This window comes from Schistocerca piceifrons, chromosome X (genome assembly GCF_021461385.2).
Source record: "Schistocerca piceifrons isolate TAMUIC-IGC-003096 chromosome X, iqSchPice1.1, whole genome shotgun sequence".
Lineage (NCBI taxonomy): Eukaryota > Metazoa > Arthropoda > Insecta > Orthoptera > Acrididae > Schistocerca > Schistocerca piceifrons.
This window is the reverse complement of record NC_060149.1, coordinates 789,093,130-789,101,026: the sequence shown is the minus strand read 5'-3', so window position 1 is coordinate 789,101,026 and position 7,897 is coordinate 789,093,130. Positions and strand designations below refer to the sequence as shown.

The 7,897-nt window shown below is 45.4% G+C and overlaps 1 non-coding gene across 1 annotated transcript; it reads left to right on the top strand.

Annotated features, from left to right (window-relative positions):
• Nucleotides 1–5,609: 5,609 nt before the first annotated feature.
• On the top strand, nt 5,610–5,684 carry Trnas-cga. The gene has a single exon. It is a non-coding gene; the product is annotated as a tRNA-Ser (tRNA).
• The last annotated feature ends 2,213 nt before the right edge of the window (nt 5,685–7,897 follow it).

The window sequence follows — 7,897 nt, the reverse complement described above, 5'->3', positions numbered from 1 at the left end:
GGGTAGTAAATCTTCATGAAACACCCTGTAGTTGCTTCTTGTGGCGCAGTGGGGTAGTCAGAGTGTATAATCACATGCTCGCTCTTCAGTCAGCAGACTTATGAAGGAGCGAAATGTATGACCACAATCCGACGACCTACCTTCCCTCGCGCTTATACTCTTCACCCTATTACAACCACAAATCAAAATTTATCTCCTACTAAGGCTTTAATGCACCTGGACGTGGAACACATTTGTGCATCACCCATTTCATTTAACAGTAAATAATAATTTGATACCAGTGAAACACTATATATAATAATCTATGATTATTTCATCCTCCGCCAGGCGGAAACAGTTAGTCCTAGAGTAAAAGTGAATAAAATCTTTTTTTTTAGGAAATTTAATTTCACTTCATTTTGTACTGCGAAACATTTTCGCTGGAAGCCGCGGCTATTCAAGAATAACATCAGAAAGAGACCTTTAAAGTTCTCCTGCCCCACCTCCACTCTCACAGCATACCGCTGGGGATTTTTAGTATGTTGTTCATGACACTCCCTCCTTCCACTGCACAAAAATTTGCAACTACCCGATTTTTCCTTAATTTTCCATCGTTCTCTGAACTAATGTTACACGAAAAGTGGTAGTATGACTACAAAATATGTCAGTCTTACACATATACACGTTAAACGTTACTTTAACAGTATTCTTGTATCGATATTCTGCACCTGTATACTCGGATATGCATTAAAATCAAACCGAATAAATCCAAGCCACTGAAGAATTGTTAAGAAATGAAGTTAATGATTTTCAGTGTACAATTTAAGCATGCTAATCACGTTGAAGAACAGTTCATCTCCTGCAAATTAACTACAAAAATCAAATGGTTCAAATGGCTCTGAGCACTATGGGACTTAACTTCTGAGGTCATCAGTCCCCTAGAACTTAGAACTACTTAAAGCTAAATAAACTAAGGACATCACACACATTCATGCCCGAGGCAGGATTCGAACCTGCGACCGTAGCGGTCGCGCGGTTCCAGACTGCAGTGCCTAGAACCGCTCGGCTACCTAGGCCGCCAATTAACTACACTTTAACACTGCCAGCTTTAAAATCCAAAGAAATGGTAATCATTCAAGAGCTACTTCTTTAATGTTACACTCATTTATTTCGTTTATTTACACTGCATTCGTAAATAGCCACATAAAAACGTTCAAAACACTAAGGTCTGTGACTTCCGCTACAGGTTAGAATCCGTGCACTTTAACACAATGAACATTTCTGATGGCCGACCGATGTGGCTTAGCGGTTCTAGGCGCTTCAGTCTGGAACCGCGCGACCGCTACAGTCGCAGGTTCGAATCCTACCTCGGGCATGGACGTGTGTGATGTCCTTAGGTTAGTTAGGTTTAAGTAGTTCTAAGTTCTAGGGGACTGATGACCTCAGATGTTAAGTCCATAGTGCTCAGAGCCATTTGAACCATTTTTGAATAGTTCTGATGACAAAAGATTATTTCACAAAGCTTTTACTCACACCACTCTGTACTACTTTGCGCTTTGACACTAAACTGTTGCAGTAAGGGTGGGGCGAGTGACAACGGCAGCGCTCGCCTGCTTAAAAGCTGTGCTTTCAGAAGGCCGTAACTGCATACTATCGGGATTATAGTCCAAATTCGTAGCGTTCTCGCTTCCCACGCCCGGGTTCCCGGGTTCGATTCCCGGCGGGGTCAGGGATTTCCTCTGCCTCGTGATGGCTGGGTGTTGTGTGCTGTCCTTAGGTTAGTTAGGTGTAAGTAGTTCTAAGTTCTAGGGGACTGATGACCAAAGATGTTAAGTCCCATAGTGCTCAGAGCCATTTGAACCATTTTTTGAATGTGATCGATTTCTGGGGCTGATATCTTTTTTTCCTTAAAATATGATGTCAAACTGCTGATGTTTCCTTGTCAGACAAATCAATACAATCTTCCGAACAAAGAACTAGAATGCAGTTTAAAAAGATCTAGATCCTAAGATTTACGTTAACCAGTCGTATTATTAAGAATATTTACCGTCTGAAGTTCTGCGAACAGTGACATACCATCATGTGGAGTCCATGTCACAAGTCACTAATACGAGGGTGAGTCCAATGAAAACCTTAAATATTTGTTTAAACATTATTAATTGTGCAGAAGTGGTACAAAGCTGTATCACTTTTCAACAAAATCTCTCCCACGCTCAATGAAAGTCCTCCAGCGCTTACAAAGTGCATAAATTCCTTTAGAAAAGAATTCTTTTGGTAGTCCGCGCAACCACTCATGCACCGCCTGGCGTACCTCTTCATCAGAACGGAACTTCTTTCCCCCCATTGCATCTTTGAGTGGTCCAGACATATGGAGATCACTTGGGGCAATGTCTGGTGAGCATGGTGTGTAAGGAAGACACTAAAAGTGCAGGTCTGTGATTGTTGCAACTGTTGTACGGGTAGCATGGGGGCTTGCATTGTCATGTTGCAAAAGGACACCTGCTGACAGAATACCACGTCGCTTTGATTTGATTGCAGGCCGCAGAGGATTTTTTACGAGATCGGTGTATGATGCACTGGTGACAGTGGTCCCTCTAGGCATGTTATGCTCCAAAATGAAGCTTTTTTCGTCCAGAAAGAGAGTCAGCATAACTTTCCCTACTGATGGTTCGGTTCGAAACTTCTTTGCTTTTGGTGATGAGGAATGGCGCCATTCCTTGCTCGCTCTCTTAGTTTCCGGTTGGTGGAAGTGAACCCAGGTTTCGTCCCCACTAACGATTCTTGCAAGGAAGCCATCACTTTCTCGTTCAAAGAGCCGAAGAAGTTCTTCACAAGCATCAACACGTCGTTCTCTCAATTCAGGAGTCAGCTGCCGTGGCACCCACCTTGCAGACACTTTATGAAACTGGAGCACATCATGCACAATGTGGTGTGCTGACCCATGACTAATCTGTAAACATGCTGCAATGTCATTCAGTGTGACTCGGTGGTTTTGCTTCACTGTGGCTTCAACTGCTGCAATGTTCTGTGGAGTCACAACTTGTGGCTGACATGGACGAGGGGCATCTTCCACTGAAGTCACACCATTTGCGAACTTCCTAATCCATTCGTAGACTTGCTGCTGTGACAAACATACATCACCGTACTGAACCTTCATTCGTCGATGAATTTCAATAGGTTTCACACCTTCACTACGCAAAAACCGAATAACAGAACGCTGTTCTTCCCTGGTGCAAGTCGCAAGTGGGGCGGCCATCTTTATACTGAAACTGCGACGGTATGTGTGCATCTGCACTATGCTGCCACCTACAGGCCATTCTGCACGCTGTTTCTAGCACGCTTACCAACTAACAGGATAACGGAGCGAAATTTCGATTTGTTATTACATATTTAAAGTTTTAATTTGACTCAGCCTAGTACTTCAATGTTCTTTCTACACGAGACCGATTTTATTTAGGAAGGACCGCTTTCAGACAGTGCCGACATATCCAGAGTGTTTGGAAGCACACTGCTGTGGACTGTTAGTATTTCGTGCATAATGAAGTCACGTATTTCGATATTGTTCCAGGGAGGCCAGTCTTGTCTAGAAATACATTTACCGGCTTTCAGGAAGCGTCCTGTTCTTGAGTCTTTTGTCCATCTTTGAGTGGTTTCTGGAGACTGGAGAAAGTTTATCACTGCCACTGACAGGTTAGAACAAGCCTGGTAAACCGGTATCCTTACTTACGGCGGTGGGGGGGGGGGGGGGGGGTAGGTAGGAGGGAGGTAGGAGGGGAGGTAAGACTAGTTATTAGCTGTTTAGTCTGTATCCACACATCGATGTGAATACACACGCAGCTGCCGCCACTCTATCCTGGCGATACCTCTTGGGGTCCGTTTATGTGGCAGCTGTGTTATTACAAGTATTTTTTTTCAGCTCTAAGTGCATGTGTTACATTATGATGTACATGAGTGGTGGATTTTCATGACAATTTCTGCGTGCAATTTGAGCAGTGAAACATTTCCATGAGTTGTCTAGCACCTGTTAGCCTTTTTACACTCCAGTGAAATTTTTGATGCCCTATCCCTTCGTACCATGTATGTATGCATGTGTACAAGTTTCTGAGCAGCTATACACTTTTAGATTGGTAAGAGGCTACTCTTCCTACACTTCAATGATACTTTGCTGTCTGAGTCCTTTTTCTGCTGTGTATCCGTGCTCAAGTTCCTCAGCAACTGTACGCTTGTAGATCAGAAGGAGACAATTCTTCCGGCAGTGGTGTAGGACAGTTCCTCACCAATTTCGAGTGGTATTGTGGACTAGGGCACACAGAAAGGCGAACACACAATCAGAAAGGGGAACAAAACACATTTCAAGCATCCTCAATCAAGTCCCATACACAAAGGTGAGCACCTCTGTTTCATTCAGTCTGGGGTTAGTGGAATAAAACGAAGTTCCAGAACGAGATTTTCACTCTGCAGCGGAGTGTGCGCTGATATGAAACTTCCTGGCAGATTAAAACTGTGTGCCCGACCGAGACTCCAACTCGGGACGTTTGCCTTTTGCAGGCAAGTGCTCTACCAACTGAGCTACCGAAGCACGACTCACGCCCGGTACTCACAGCTTTACTTCTGCCAGTATCTCGTCTCCCACCTTCCAAACTTTACAGAAGCTCTCCTGCGATCTTGCAGAACTAGCACTCCTGAAAGAAAGGATATTGCGGAGACATGGCTTAGCCACAGCCTGGGGGATGTTTCCAGAATGAGATTTTCACTCTGCAGCGGAGTGTGCGCTGATATGAAACTTCCTGGCAGATTAGAACTGTGTGCCCGACCGAGACTCGAACTCGGAACCTTTGCCTTTCGCGGGCAAGTGATCTACCAACTGAGCTACCGAAGCACGACTCACGCACGGTACTCACAGCTTTACTTCTGCCAGTATCTCGTCTCCCACCTTCCAAACTTTACAGAAGGAAAGCTTCTGTAAAGTTTGGAAGGTGGGAGACGAGATACTGGCAGAAGTAAAGCTGTGTGTACCGGGCGTGAGTCGTGCTTCGGTAGCTCAGTTGGTAGATCACTTGCCCGCGAAAGGCAAAGGTCTCCAGTTCGAGTCTCGGTCGGGCACACAGTTTTAATCTTCCAGGAAGTTTCATATCAGCGCACACTCCGCTGCAGAGTGAAAATCTCATTCTGGAAACATCCCCCAGGCTGTGGCTAAGCCATGTCTCCGCAATATCCTTTCTTTCAGGAGTGCTAGTTCTGCAAAGTTCGAGAAGAGCTTCTGTAAAGTTTGGAAGGTGGGAGACGAGATACTGGCAGAAGTAAAGCTGTGAGTACCGGGCGTTAGTCGTGCTTCGGTAGCTCAGTTGGTATAGCATTTGCCCGCGAAAGGCAAAGGTCCCGAGTTCGAGTCTCGGTCGGGCACACAGTTCTAATCTGCCAGGAAGTTTCATATCAGCGCACACTCCGCTGCAGAGTGAAAATCTCATTCTGGAAACATCCCCCAGGCTGTGGCTAAGCCATGTCTCCGCAATATCCTTTCTTTCAGGAGTGCTAGTTCTGCAAGGTTCGCAGGAGAGCTTCTGTAAAGTTTGGAAGGTGGGAGACGAGATACTGGCAGAAGTACAGCTGTGAGTAGCAGGCGTGAGTCGTGCTTCGGTAGCTCAGTTGGTAGAGCAGTTGCCCGCGAAAGGCAAAGGTCCCGAGTTCGAGTCTCGGTCGGGCACACAGTTTTAATCTGCCAGGAAGGTTTTAAAACGAAGTTGTCTCCTGCACTGTGGGCTGACCGGTCATTTCAAGAAAAATTAACAGATCAAGCGCAGGCAGAAGTCTTTACGAGTTGCGATATCATCCTCAGTCCATCCTCCTGCATCACCATTATTTGCTGAAAAGTATTGCCTCTACCCTCATCTAATAACACATCCTTTCAGTTCTCATGTAGGAGGCTATAGATGTAGTCCTCAGCTGTACGCTTACAGGTAATCCACTTACTAAATTCTGTAAGTAGGCTGTTTAGGTTTTTATGTTGGTAACGTCACGTAGCGCTCTGTATGAAAATCACTGGCTGTGCTGTGTGCTGTGTGTGGCTGGTTGGCATTGTTGGAATATTCGCTATTGTAGTGTTGGGCAGTTGGATGTGAACAGCGCGTAGCGTTGCGCGGTTGGAGGTGAGCCGCCAGCAGTGGCGGATGTGGGAAGAGAGATGGCAGAGTTTTGAGAGCGGACGATCTGGACGTGTGTCCGTCAGAAAAACGAAATTTGTAAGACTGGATGTCATGAACTGATATATATATTATGACTTTTGAGCACTATTAAGGTAAATCCATTGTTTGTTCTCTAACAAAATCTTTCATTTGCTAACTATGCCTATCAGTAGTTAGTGCCTTCAGTAGTTAGAATCCTGGCGCTCACTGTATTGCAGTAGTTCGAGTAACGAAGATTTTTGTGAGGTAAGTGATTCATGAAAGGTATAGGTTATTGTTAGTCAGGGCCATTGTTGAAAGTCAGATTGCGCTGCGCTAAAAATATTGTGTGTCAGTTTAGTGATGATCAGAATAAGTAAAGAGAGAAATGTCTGAGTACGTTCAGTTTTGCTCAGCTGTTTGAAAATCAAATAACGTAACGAGTTTACCAGCACTGCCATTCCTAAACTTTCTAAGGGGAGGTTTCAACTCCTCTCTGATTGACGCCATCATCTCGTCAATTGAACACATTGCCTGCAAATTTAATTAATTAATTAAATTACTGCTTACATAAATAAGCAAATTATTGCTCGAATTATCCGCCAATTTCATGTAATGAGAGCGTTTTTCTATCATTGCGCCAATTTTAAGCAGTTACACTATGTGATCAAAAGTATCTGGGCACCTGGCTGAAAATGACATACAAATTCGTGACGCCCTGCATCGGTAATGCTGGAATTCAGTATGCTGTTGGCTCACCCTTAGCCTTGATGGCAGCTTCCACTCTCGGAGGCATACGTTCAATCAAGTGTAGGAAGGCTTCTTGGCGAATGGCAGCCCATTCTTCACGGAGTGCTGCACTGAGGAGAGGTATCGATGTCGTTCGGTGAGGCCTGGGACAAAGTCGGCGTCCCAAAACATCCTAAATGTATTCTGTAGGATTCAGGTCAGGACTCTGTGCCGGCCAGTCCATTACAGGGATGTCATTGTCGTGTAACCACTCCGCCACAGGCCGTGCATTATGAACACGTGCTCGATCGTGTTGAACGACGCAATCGCCATCCCCAAATTGCTCTTCAACAGTGGGAAGTAAGAAGGTGCTTAAAACATCAATGCAGGCCTGTGCTGTGATAGTGCCACGCAAAACAACAAGGGATGCAAGCCCCCTCCGTGAGAAACACGAACACACAGAAACACCACCGCTCCGAATTTTACTATTGACACTACACACGCTGGCAGAAGACGTTTACTGGGCATTCCCCATACCCAAACCCTGCCATCGGATCGCCGCATTGTGTACCGTGATTCGCCACGACCCACAAAGTTTTTCCACTGTTCATTCTTCCAATGTTTACGCTCCTTACACCAAGCGAGGCGTCGTTTAGCATTTACCGGCGTGATGTGTGGCTTATGCGCAGCCACTCGACCATGATATCCACGCTTTCTCACCTCTGGCCTAACTGTCATAGTACTTGCAGTGGATCCTGACGCAGTTTGGAATTCCTGTGTGATTGTCTGGATAGATGTCTGCCAATTACACATTACGACCCTCTTCAATTTTGGCAGTCTCTGTCAGTCAACAGACGAGGTCTGCCTGTACGCTTTTGTGCTGTACGTATCCCTTCAGGTTTCCACTTCAGTACCACAACGGAAACAATGGATGTAAGGATGTTTAGGAGGGTGGAAATCTGGCGTACAGACGTATGACACAAGTGACACCCAATCACCTGACCACGTTCGAAGCCCGTGAGTTCCGC